Source organism: Choloepus didactylus, chromosome 8 (genome assembly GCF_015220235.1).
Source record: "Choloepus didactylus isolate mChoDid1 chromosome 8, mChoDid1.pri, whole genome shotgun sequence".
Classification (NCBI taxonomy): Eukaryota; Metazoa; Chordata; class Mammalia; order Pilosa; family Megalonychidae; genus Choloepus; species Choloepus didactylus.
The window spans coordinates 7,124,955-7,137,916 of NC_051314.1; the positions used below are offsets into that span (position 1 = coordinate 7,124,955).

The following is a 12,962-nucleotide window of genomic DNA, read 5'->3' on the forward strand; positions in this document are numbered from 1 at the left end:
CAGCAGCACTGTGCAAAAATTGGCCCCACGTTTATTCCATGGAGACCCATTCTCCAGGCCTGATTGTATGATTATAGGAGGACTTCCCCATTGAGCTCGCACTCATTCACAGTCTCCACGACAAGGGGCAGGGGGGTTGGCGTCCAGGACCCCACTGAGAAGGGGACGGGTGAGGTCCCAGGGGCACATCACGGGATCCTGAGCCGGCATTTGGGTCGTGGCGGCGCCCCGGCTTCTGGGTGGCATTTCAAACAGGGCCACAAGGAGGCCAGCCCCTTCCCCCACCCCTGGCATTCCTGCCTGTCCCAGCCCGGCCAGAGACAAGCCTCTCCTTTTTTGTCCCTTGAAGAAGCGGGCGCTCTGCTTTTGGCAGACAGAGCTCCGAGCTCAGGCTGGCCTGGTGCCCCTCGTCCGTGATGGCCCAGAGAGAGCAGGGGCAGCCTGCAGCGGCCGGTGCCACGATGGGGGAACCACGGGCTGTGGGGTCCCCAGAGAAGGACCTGAGCCAGCCCGGGGAGGGGCAGGGTGCGTATTTGTTGATTTAATCCTCACTATTAGGAGGTGCTGTGATTGTCCCCACTTCACAGATGAGAAAACTGAGGCACAGAGAGCTGAAGTCACTTGTCTGGGGTCACCCAGGTTTGCGGTGGAGCTGGGATTCCTGAAGGATGAGTAAGCGGGTGAGGAGTGGCAGGGGAGACGTGGCTGAGGCCAGATGCCGTGGAAGGTGCCCATGTGATCCCGGCAGGGACGGCTGTGGGTGGCCCTCCTCCACCTGACTGGTTGGGGTTGGGTCAGAACGGGCATGGGTGGGGGTGGGGGTGGCTGGCAGAGTCACCAAGCTTAGGGGTCAGGTGGACACTGCCCACCCACGTGGGCTCTCAGCAAACCTCCTGTGTTCTCGCCGGGCTGGCACGCAGGCCAACTGTGCTCCTGTGTGCCCATCTTAGAGGTTGGCACAGGGCGGGGGCCGCATAGGGGCATCACTCGCCCTGATCGGGTGGCCCACCGAGACTGAAGTGGACCAAGCTCGCCTGTGTCAGGTGATGGCTTCACCAGGATCCGAACCCCAACCGTGCCACTTGCTTCTGCAGGGGCTCTGCCGGGGCTGCCCTGAGGGTGCATGCTGGACTGGTTGCAGTCCTCGTGCCTTGGGGGTGGCAGCCCCAGGTCCCAGGTCCCCAGCTGATGCCCCAGAGCACGCCGATTCTACTCTGCACACACGGGCCAGCTGTGCTGGAAAACACCCTGGGCTTGTACAAGGCCCTGCCAAATGGTTTGCTTTTATTGGGGTTTGGGGCTCATGGCAATTGAGAGCTAGGAAAGAGGCAGCTGCTGAGGAGGGGCAGCAAGGAGTGGTTGTAGGGGGTCCCAGTCCCTGAGTTGAGTCACCGACTGGAGCAGACAAGGAATGTCCCCTGGAAGTTTCCAGACCCACTGTGCACAGCTATGCCCTCCCTCTGCTGAGCCGGCCTGGGGCTGGGTGCTGGGGTCCCCGCCCTGGATACATGGCTGCCTGAGGAAAAGCCAAGCAGAGCTATAAAGTCACACTCTTGGGAGAATGTGGGGGTCGCTGGGAAGGTGGTGCTGTAGGAGGGGTGAGGCCAAGAAGGCTTCTTGGGGAGAGGTTCTGCCTACTGCTGTGCAACCTTGGACCAGCTGCTGAACGTCTCTGAGCCTCATCGTTCTTCCTGTGGGGTCCCTAGCAGAGAGGGTGGTTGAAAATTCCGGGGGATGTGCTGGGAGCAGGGCCTAGCACCTCAGGAATGCTGCAGGAGGCCTGAAGGGGGCTGCTGGCTTGCTGCAGCTGGGGCCCAGGAGGAGGCCCAGGTGGGGGCGTGGAGGGGGTCCCCCCAGGCGGCTCCAGCCCCTCCACACCCCCTCAGGTCAAGCGCTTTCTGGTCACTCCACTTTGTTGACCGCTGGCCTTGGACACGGTCCACTTCCCGGGCTCTCCTCCCTGCTGTCCCTTCTCTGGACCGGCTCCGGGGACGGCCCTGTCTCCCTGTGTGTGCACCCGGCTAGCCAGCCCCTGGTGGACAGGCAGAGGACAGGGTGGACAGAGCTGGGGGCCCACTGTGGGGTCACCCTGGCCTGAGTGAACCTGGGCAGGCACCTCCCTCCCGAGCCACCCCTTCCTCACCTGTGAGAGATGAACCCACTAAAGCACATACTGTGGGGTATATAGTAGGTGCTCAAATGGCTCGCCCTCCCCACTCCTCTCTGTATCTCCTTTTCTCTCCCCAATCCCTTTCTCACCCCTGAGGGGCACCACCCATAGCTGTGGTTTGTCGTGGGGGTGGGTCCCGCAGAGGCCCATGTGCACCTCCTGGGGGCCAGGCCCAGGCCCCACCTGCTGCTCCGGACTCTCCCCCATCCTTTCCCTCCGTCCTCCACTCCCGTCACACTGGCCACCTCCCGAGCTGCGTCACACCCCAGGGCCCTTGCACACTCTGGGCTCTCAGGCAGCAGGCTCTTTCCCCCAGACCAACCCTCCCCTGGTCTGGTTATCTCCCACTTTCCCGTTGAATCTCTGCTTTCTCAGGGTGCCCCCGGCCCCAGACCTAGTGAGGGCCCCGTGTGTGTTCTGGGCCTGCCCTGCCTTGAGGCTGGTGGTTATTTGATCACCTCATGGGGGTGGGGACATACATGCCTGTTTCGCCCCCCGTGGCATCCCAAGTCACAGCCCAGTCCTGCCCAGTGTCACGCTCAGTGTGGAGGGAGGGTGGGCCCCTCATCTTCCCAGCCTCTCCCAGTACCCCTTCAAGGTGGGTGCATTATCCCCCTTTGTAGCTGGAAAACTGATGCCCAAGGCTTTGGTTTCTCTTCCCCCTGTGCAGATGGCTCTTGGGGTCAGGCAGGGCATCGTGCACCCAGGGCGGCCGGGAATGGAGGCCCCGGGAGCTGGGAGAGGGACCCCGGGCAGCACCTTCCCTTGTGCCCTGTGAGCCTGTCTTTCCCCTTCCTGGCCTGACAGCGTTAAGTGATTCATCCTTCATGTGATATTTTTGTGTTTCTCCAGTGGGGAAAAATGCCGCTGGGATTTCAGGGGTTGTTTTATCTCCTTGGCACAGCCAAATAGCTCAGGAGAGCAGAGAGAGGCAGGGGGCTGTCAGGTTGCAAGGGGCCCCAGGACGGTCTCAGCCGAGCCCTCCCCGAGGTGGGGTGGGGGGAGCTGCCTGCCCCCCGTGACCCAGCATGGTCTGCAGCCCATACCCACGGAGTGCCCCCATTCCCTGGGCCTCAGTCTTCTCACCTATGAAATGGGGCTTCCAGAGGTGCCTACCTCAGACACGCAAGGAAACCCAGGCAGAGTGCTCTGTGCAGAAATGGCGAAGGCTGCACAAAGGGGAGCAGTCGGAACGAGCCGGGGTTGCACTTGCACCCAGAGCCCAGTTGGCAGGGACTGTCCATAAGGGAACAGGGAGCTCCTCCGGGGACAAACAGGATGTTCTCTTGGAAGAGGGATTTGGGGGCTGGAGTGGTTTCCAAGTCAGGGGTACTCTGTCCACCTTCCCAAGAACCCTCGCCCATGCTGACACCCCACTCTTCAGTTGGCTGAACACTCATCCCCCCACCCCGACCCCTGGTCCCAACAGTAGATCCATGGAGCAAGTGTTGTTATGCCCACCTGATGGGGAGACAGTGGAGGGTCCGGGGGCGGGGGTGGTGGACCCAGGGCTCTGAGCCAGCGTGTTTCCCTCTGCCCCACCTCGGCTGCCCTGGGCTCGGGGCTGTCCCCCCCAGCCCTGGAGTGGGGTGTGTTGACAGAGGTGAGTGGCTTCCACCACGAGGCTGATGACTTGGGGGCCCCTTGAGACCCCCTTTCTGTCAAAGGAGCAGGCCCATGGTCCGAGGCCTCGGCCTGGGCCTCAGCTGTCCCGTTTGGAAGTTTGCTTGTTGCAGTAAAACAAACCTGGCACCCAAGCCGGCAAATGTGGGCAGCTGCTTATTTGGGGGGCAGCCATCTAACATTTATTGAGCACCTACTGTGTGCAAAGCATGGTGGGGGCTACAGAGGTGCAAAAGTCCCGCCCTCCAGGGGCTTGTACCAGGCAGGGAAGCAATTACCAGAGGCAAGGCAGAGGGAAACCAGTGCTAGTAAAGGCACAAGCAAAGCATGAAAGAACTCGGGAACTTCAGATGTTGGCGTGGTGCACAAACGGCTTGCATTTGCAGAGGGCGCACAGCAGAGCCGGGCATACGGTAAGACCCAGTTATGCTCTTAGGTGCCAGCGTTGCCGTTCCTGCCCATCTTTCTTCAGTACCCCTGCAAGGTGGGCAGGCCGGTTCCCATCTTACAGAGGAGGAAACTGAGGCTCAGAAGTGTCGGAGCTGGGGTTCAAGCTCAGGGAAGGCTGGCTCTGCAGCCTGTGCCCTCACCCCGGCCATATGCTGGGAGCCCCAGTTTGGCGTCGGCCAGGCCTGGGTTCACACTGTGGCACTGCCCCCCGCCAGCACCAGCCTTTGGGCAAATCACTTAACATGTAGCAGCCTGAGTAGTGGGTCTTCACCTGAGAAAACGCCTACACTCACCCGACAAGAGTTTACAAAGCGCCTGCTGTGTGTCCGGCCGACGACGTGTACGATGATGAGCCGACACGAAGTGGACTCAGCAGGGGCTGGCTCCGTGGGCGTGGGAGCCGCCTACCCAGGGCCCCCGGCCAGGAGGGGCCCGCATTGAGAGGTCCCCACACTTGGATTAACGCTCTGCTTTTGCCATCTAGAAAGTCTTATTCATTTTTGAACAGGGGTTCCCACACCTTCGTCTTGCTGTCCTGGCCCCAGCCCTTGTCGAGCGCACGTGGTGGGGGCAGGTGCTGCCCGGACACCCCCTGCCCTGAGTCTGGAACTATAAACCGGGGCCCCTGTTCCCAGGAAGGGTGGGCAGGGTGGGGAGTGTCCCGAGCAGAGTCCCCGACCTCGGGTGGGGCTCGGGGAAGGCCCCCTGACAAGCTCTGGAGGGTCTGCTGGGTGAAGAGAGAGAATGGCAGGGTGGGCCTGGTGGGGAGGGAGCTGAGGGGCGGCCAGTGCTAAAGGGATTGGGGGGCACAGGGCTGGGAGAAAGTGGGAGAAGCCCTGTGGGTTTGGTGGATTCAGGGAGAAGGAGGAAAGTGGAGGAGTCCCAGGGGGCTGGGTACAGGGTGGGGAAGCTGGCGAGACGGGACCCCCGGGGATGCAGGGATGCCCGGTGGATTACAGAAGATGCAGGCAGGGGGCTGGACAGGGCTGGGCACATGCAGGGGCTCGGTCCACAGCTTTGCTGGGGTGCCATCCCTTCACCCGTGCCGCAGCCCGCCACCCCACCACCAGGACTGCATCCCACTTCTCTGATGCTGCTCCCCCCCACCCCCCAACAGGCACCCAGGGTCAGAAGGACACACTTTGATCTTGCTTCACGAAGGCATCATGCTCAGGAAGTGTTTATTCCTGGATTCACGTTTCAGAGGAGGTTTTATGGCCTCTAAGTGGGCGCTGTCCTGGAAACCAAAGTCCACAAACTCAGGGTCAGCTTTGCACAGCCGAGCAAGGCCATGGAAGCTTGGGAGCTTGCTGGCCATAGTGTGTGTGTCCACATGTATGTGCATGCTGTGTGTGCAAGCATGTGCACATGTGCATTTGTGCACGTGTGCACACGTGTGGGTGCAGACGTGTGCACGTGCTACTGCCTGTCGGTGGGCGTGCACATGTGTGTGCATGTGCACTGTGTGCCAGGGTGGACGTGTGCACTCTCTCGGGTGCTGCGTGCATGTATGGACGTGTGCATGCTCTGGGTGCTGTGTGTGGTGTGGACCCTCGCATCAGCTGGTGTCGACAGCAGCGCAGCAGCTGAGGGAGCGGCTGCCCCTCACCCTCCAGCTGCACAATGGAGAGCCCCGGGCCCCGCCCCAGGGAGTGGGAGGAGGCAGCAAAGGAACAGAAGCTAAGCCTGGACCCCGTAGCCCATACAGGGTGGACCCCCGTGCCTGTCTGCCATGCTCTCCCTCCAGCTGGAGACTGCATTCCTGTCTGCTGAGCATTGGCTGCTGGCTGGACTTTCTGTGAGGGCCCAGAGGGCCCTGCCTGGGCTCCCCCTCCCCAGTTTGATGAATTGTTTGTTGGGTGACCAGCTGCTCCCTGGAGCCAGGGCCTCACCCGCCTTGTTTGCTGCTGAGCAGAGGCTCACGGGGGTTCACTGAATGGACACCCCGAGAGGGAGCCACTCCCTAAATAGGGAGATGAGTAAACACGGCTGCTTCCTGGAGGAGGTGGCCTTTGAGCCAGGCCTCATGGATGGATCCGATTTGGACCAGAGTTGGGGAAAGGGATGTCCAGGGCCAGTCCAGGCTGAGCAAAGCCTGGAGGTGGGGTAGGAGTAGGATGTGTTGGGGATGGCACGTCTTTCTGGGTTCTGGCTGCTGAGATATTAGTGGCCCAGGTGTGGCCTGTGTCCTAAGAGGGCCAGACACCTGCAGCAGAGGTTTGGGAGCTCAATCACCCCTCTCTGCCAACCGTCTTCCTTTTTCCCAGATTCCTTTCAAGTCAAAAACAGACCTTAGTTGGGAAAGCCCTAGTGCACTCGCCACATGCTGACCCGGCCCCCCGTGTGCTCCGGCCTCAGGCTGGCGTGGTGGCCACAGGCCTATCCAGCCCAGCCCCTGCCCCGGCAGAGCCCCCAGACAGCCTAGGGCCACCCTGTGCTCAGGGCGGTGGGGAAAGGGCTGGAGCCGTGGGAGCCCACCCAAGGGAGCAGGAATATCGGGGAGAAAAACTTCCCCAAGAGACAGACTTCCGGCTGAGCCTTGCCAGCCTGGCCCAGGCTGCCTGGCTGCAGGAGGGGAAGGGTTCCAAGCATGAGGGAACCGCACATACAACAGCCCAGAGGAAGGGCAGAGCCTGTGAGAGGAGAGAAGTGCTAGGAGCGGAGAGAATAAGAGCTCAGCAGGGCCGGACCGCGCAGGGCCTCGACAGGGAGTGTGGACTCAAACCCGGGGGGCTGCCTGACATTCCCGAGGAGGGGGTGACCTGGCTGGATCCGTACTTAGGAAGCTGCCCCTGGGGCTGCTTGGAACCCAGGATAGGTGGCTGAGTGGCAAGGTGCAGTCACCCCAACATATTTTGAGCACCCCCTGGGTGCCCAGCCCTGTTCCAGGAGCGCCAATGCATCACTTCCTCTCATCCTCACAGACCCTGTGAAATAGGAACCTTTTTTAATCCCCATTCTCGGAGAGGGGAGACTGAGGCTCGGCGGCCTGCCCCAGCCCCTCGTGGTGAGGTTACAGAAGGGGGAGCAAGGCCGCGGCCCACAGGCCCAACCACCAGGCCACACTGATTTTGTCTGGGCAGGAGGTGCTTGGCCAGGCCTGTGGGGAGGGTCTGATGGGGCTGAGGGGGGTCAGCAGGAAGCCCCGAGGCCAAGAGCGGATGCCGGGGTCTCGAGGCCTGGTGCCTGCGGAGCTCAGCCACGGGCTTGTGCGGTGCAGAAACAGCCCTGTCGTTCCCTGGTGGGGGCTCATCCATCTCCCCGGCCCTGTTTGTCTTCACACGCCCTTCCTTCCGCTCTTCCCCCAGCCTCGCTGAGTTCGGTGTTTAAAAATAATCCTAGAATCTTGGCATGATGGTCCCTGGCTGACCCGCAGCCTGGCCTGGCCCTGATTCTGGGCCTGTCAGTCCAGTTTGGGGAAGCCCCGCTCACCCAGAAAGCTCCCCCAGTTAGCTGGGTTTTCTGGTCGGCCACCAGCCACCGCCGTGAGCCGTTGACCAGTTTTCAAAAAAAAAATGGAACCCGGGACCATGGGTCCAAGCTGTCGGTGGTTTGTGCTTCTCAGGGGCCTTGGGAGGCCCTGGAAATGTGTACAGGGCCAGGAGGTGGGGACAACGCAGGGCGCGCTCCGCAGGGGGGTCTGCCTCCTGTCTCAGCAGCCTGAGGGCTGTGTGGCTTCACCTCTCTGAGCCCCAGCTAGTTTCCTTCTTTGTGAGAGGGGTCTACCTACCTAAGAGCCACCCGGTGAAACGCCAGGTGGAGCCTGGCACCTGAGGGAGCGCAGCCAGTGGGTGCTGGACCCAGGGCAGCCAACCCGAGCTCCGCGCCCAGAGGCGGGGGTGGGCCGGGAGGGTAGGGGGAGGCAGGGGGGAAGCAGGGGAGAGGCAGGGCAAGCAGGGGCGGGCGTGGCCTCTCTTCCAGCCCCTCTCCCTCCCGCTGCTGGGCGGTCTTCCCGGAGACGTCAGCTGGGACAGTCCCCGGGGGCCTGCTCCTGGAAACCTGGCAAGGGACCACATCGGCTGCCCGTCCACGGAGGCCCATGGAAGTTTCCAAAGCAATTTTCCTACCCAGCCAGCAGTGGGAGGTTGGCTTCCAAGCACTCCTGTCTTGGATGTTTGGAAATGGAAATTTTATCGTGATACCTGGTGGGCTTCGCTTTCCAACTGAGCTGCAGCCCCCACCCCCTCCCTCAGTCCACGTGGGCAGGGGCTGGCAGGGGAGTAGGTGCTCCAGTTTGGAGGGCGCCCCCTCTTCTCAAGGCCCCTCTGAGGATGGCCCGTGCAAGTGCCTTAGTTTGGAGCTGGATTCAACACCCCTCAGGGCAGTTCAGTTTCACCCCACCCAGGGTGGCTGAGCCCACACTTAGGGCCCAGGACAAGCTCAGGCCCAACCCCTGACCCCTGGGAATCAGGACGCTGGGGGTTGGGGTGGGCAATAGAGGAGGCACTGCCCAGCCCCACAGCAAGCGATGCTCGGGGTCGGAACCGAGCCTCCCGCTTTGCACGTGCCCTCTCCCAGGCACCCTTCCGCACCGACACTCACCCCCAGGCCCAGGCCTCTCCTCTCCAGGCTCCACGTCGGTCTCCATTGTGCTCTCTTCCATTCACCCCTCAGAACAAAGTGGCGAGGGGAGGGGAGGTGGGTAGCATTCTCTCCATTCATGGATGGGGAAACTGAGGCCCAGAGAGGCTCCACGGAAACTCCATTGTCGTCATAACTCGCCCTGGTGGATCAGCTCACGGGGCGTTCTCACCCACCTCCCCTCACTCATCTCTCCGCCGTGGAAGTGGGCACCTGTTGGGTGATGAGTAAACTGAGGCCCAGGGTGAGCAGCAGAACTCAGACCCTGCCTTCAGGCCTAGCACCCCTCCTCTACCAGGGATTGCTGAACTAGCTTTTTCCAGGGGTCCAGGGAACCCCCAAAGGGTGAGCAGGAGGCCCGGTCCGTGGGTGATTGTGTTTCCCCAGTGTCAGCTCCACGGCCGCCGCTGGGTTCTCCGGTGAGCCTCCAGCTCAGGAGAGGCTGGGAACCCCATCCTGGGCTGAGATGGTCCCCCCTTCTCACGAGCCCCTTCAAGGTCTTCCAACCTCAGTCGTGTCCAGTCCCATCCCCAGGCCAGCTCCCAAGGGCAGCCTGCAGCCGGCCCTTACCCCTTCCTTCCTTCACCTGTCTTCGCCTTCCTGTGACTGGGAGCTGGGGACACAGAGACGAGGCAGCCCCAGTTCCCTGTCCTCAGGGAGAGCCACCCCAGCCCCCACCAGAGAGACAGACAGATGCGGGCACAGCAAGAGGTGCCCAGAGGCCCTCCGATCGGGACGGGGCACCAGGGAGGGAGCCGTGGACTTGCAAGGAGGTGAATTTTGCACACACAAGTGGAAAAGCAGGAAACAGTGATGCAAGGACAGACTCCGCTCCCCATGGACACCCAGACCCAGGCTTGTGTGTGTGTGTGTTGGGGGTGGTGGGTAACCCCGGCAGAGCCAGGTGGGACCTCACGGGAGCTCCCAGGCTAAGGCGTCTGGGATGGATGGGGTGAGCCGGGCACAGAGGGACCCGGGCAGGGGAGCCTGGGGCCAGCCAGCTGGGGTGGGGGGCCAGGAAGTTCTACTGAGGAGGCAGCGTTGTGCCAGAACCCTGAAGAAGGCTTGGAGTTTTCCAGGTAGCAGAGATGGCGTTCCCGGTGGAGGGGCCGACACCGGCACAGGCGGTGGTGGGAAGGCCCAGGCTCCCCCCGGAACTATAGAGACGAGCTTGGGGTTGGAGGATGCTCAGGACGGGCGAGCCTGGAGCCCTGACGAGGGACACGGCAGAGAGACTGCAGCTCAGGGCTGGGGGCTGCTGGGGCACCCATTGGCTGTGGCAAGCCCGGCAGGGGACGGGGCAGTGCCCGGGCACAGTGGGGCCTTCACTTTGGAGGGCTTCCCCGGCCCTGGGGAAGGCGGGAAACTGGGGAGCCTGTGGGGTGTCCTGGACTGCAGGGCTGGAGGATGCCCGGCTCTTCCCGGGGCTCAGTGAGAACGGGGAGCCCCTGCCTTACCCCATCCCACCCTTCTCTGCCCTTTTGCACCTGCGTTTCCAGACCTGGCTCACACCAGGGCCTCCCCTACCTCGGATCATGGTGGGAGATGGAAGGACGAGAGTGGGCTAGCTCAGGAAGGTCACCAGCCCTGGGGCTGGGGCTCAGCGAGGGCAAAATACTCCCAGCAATTTAGAGGAGATTTTACCTCTAGGAAGCAAACTCTGCCAGGTCTGGGGCCTGCCTACCCAGGCACCAGGATTGTGACGGGGCAGGGGCTTCCCCATCATTTGCTTTCAATTCTTTCCCCCCCGATTCTGTATTTCCCGCCGCATCCAAAAGCATTGACAGTAGTTAGAGAGTGCTGCTCAAGCTTTAATGCATTTATACAGCCCCTGGGGATGTGGTGAAAATGCAGATTCAGGTTCAGCATCTGGGGTGGGGCCTGGAATTTTGCCTCTCTTACCCGCTCCCAGGAAATGCTTCTGCGTGCTGAGGGCTCTGAGTAAAGAGGTGTGTGAAGCTGAGGTTTCACATGGAGATAGAAAAGCTCACGTCCTGATGAAAGCAAAGACTGATTCACACAACCACTTTACTACCATACTCAGGGGGAGCGTGTCTGGTATTCTACCTGAGCTTCCTGGCTGCTAAGGCGAAAAGGGAAACACTCAAGAATTCACTTTATCTGGGACGGTGGTAATGATCTCTGTTCTTGATTTGTTCTCTTTACAACTTGTAGTGGGAATCCACTCCCTTTCCTGCTCCTGCTGGATGGGGAATGGGGAGATACATAACCACTCTCTTTAGTCCACCCCTAAGTAGGGTAAATGACCCGTACTCTATGGGCAGTGGGGAAGGCTAGAGGCCTGTCTCAGAGCCTGGCACCAGAAGTTGCTCAGCCGGCACCAGCCAGGGCCGCTGTCATTGATTGATGTGCCCTTCATGGACACGGGGCTGCGACGGGTGGCACACCTCTGACCTCTCTCCGCCTGGCTGTGGATTCTTGCGGGCCTGTGGTAAGCAGCCCAGAGCGTTGCCGAGTCCAGCTCAGGCCCAGGAAGGGGGTAGAGCTGGAAACGGGGATGGGAGCCAAGGATGCTCACGGCCACATGCATCCTTTCCTGTACCCACCCCTTTCGTGCCCTTGACCTTGTTTGATCCACACAGAACCCTCTGAGGCTGGATTTAGTGTCCCCACCATACAGATGGGGAAACTGAGGCTCGGTGAGTTCCAATGCACAGGGGCTCTGTGGGGCATGAGAGCAGTGGGAGGGGCTGGGCCCGGGCAGAGGTGATCCCTCATTCATTCAACAAACTCAGCAGCTTGTGGATTTCAGCCCTGGCTAAAAAAGGGGGTAGAGGGTGGGATACTCCTACCCTGCGGGGCCAGAAGGGACCAGAGTCAGTAGACACCTCTGCAGCTTCTCCTCCCCGCAGGATGGGGCCCCGGGGTGAGTGACCTCAGGGAACCCGCGCCCCCGCCCCCCACAGTGCATTTTCCAGAGCCAATCCTACAGTTCCCAGCATGAAATCCTTTTCTAAGCACTTTCAAATACTTTAATCTCCGTTCCTGCTCCCAGGAGGGCCGAGGAGGAGGCCAGGCTCAGAGCAATTAAGCCGCTCAGGGCCCAGCAGGGGCAGAGCCGGGCCCTGGGCAGGGGCAGAGCAGGCGCGGGGTGGAGTGAGGGGGCCCCTTCCCTGGGGCTGCACTGACGTCACCTCCAAAACAATACTAAGGCTGGCGATTCAGGGGCATTTTACATCCTCACAGCCCCTTCCCCTGTTCATGCCCTCCAAGCTTCACTGGACAGTGCCTGGGGCAACGGGAGGCCACAGCTGGGACAATGGTGCATCACGGCTCCTGCACTGATGTTTCCAGCCCCGCCCCGCCCTGGGGGCTCCCCTCTGCGTCCCCTTCTCCAACCTCCGACCTCCCAGGGACAAGAGCAGGGCCGGCCCTGGGAGCCCAGTGCAGGGCCGAGACCTGGAAGGTGCCTTCCCAGCCACCTGGTCCAGAGCCGTGTTCTCTGGCAGCAGATCTCTGTGGCACGTGTGCATCTCTGGGACCGTCCCCCTGGTGGGTGGAGGCCTCGTCAAGCGAGGGACAGGGTGGTGCTGACGCCGGAGCAAGGACAGAGAGGGGCACGTGGGGAGGTGGCTCCCGGGCAGGACTGGGACCTCTCCAAGACCCCTCATCCCACCATCAGAACCAGGCCCCAGATGGCGATGAGCGTCTTCAATCCCCCACCCCATGTCAGGGTGCAAGGAGGGAAGAGGATGGGGCACAGGAGTCCAAGTAACCTCTAGGCTGCCCCTCTCCCCCTTCCCCCACCATATTTAGGTGGCAGGGAGATCAGAGATGTCACGCTGTGCACAGGGACACCGGGGTGTGGCGAGGCGGGAAAGTGCCAGGCTGCCGGGCAGGTGGACACATCCCCCAGCCTCCCTGTCCTCCATTTCCAAGTTCCCAAAGTGGGGAAGGGTGCTGATGGTAGAAGTAACCCTGTCCCCGGGTCCCAGGGATTCGGCATCTGACGAAAGTCGCTGCCTGGGGCCTGGCTCAGGGCCGGAGCTCAATCAACACTCGTGTCCCCCATGCCCAGGCTCTCTGAGGCCCTTTTTCGGTGGCCTGCTCCCCACTCCCCCTCCACTGCTGGCTGTAGTGCACTGGCCTCCTCTCTGCCCCCACCTCAGGGCCTTTG

General features: G+C 61.7%; 1 protein-coding gene across 4 annotated transcripts in view; it reads left to right on the top strand.

The window, feature by feature from the left end:
• SHISAL1 (shisa like 1) overlaps window positions 1-12,962 on the top strand; it is a 143,556-nt gene that overhangs the window by 77,563 nt on the left and 53,031 nt on the right. The window lies entirely within an intron of this gene.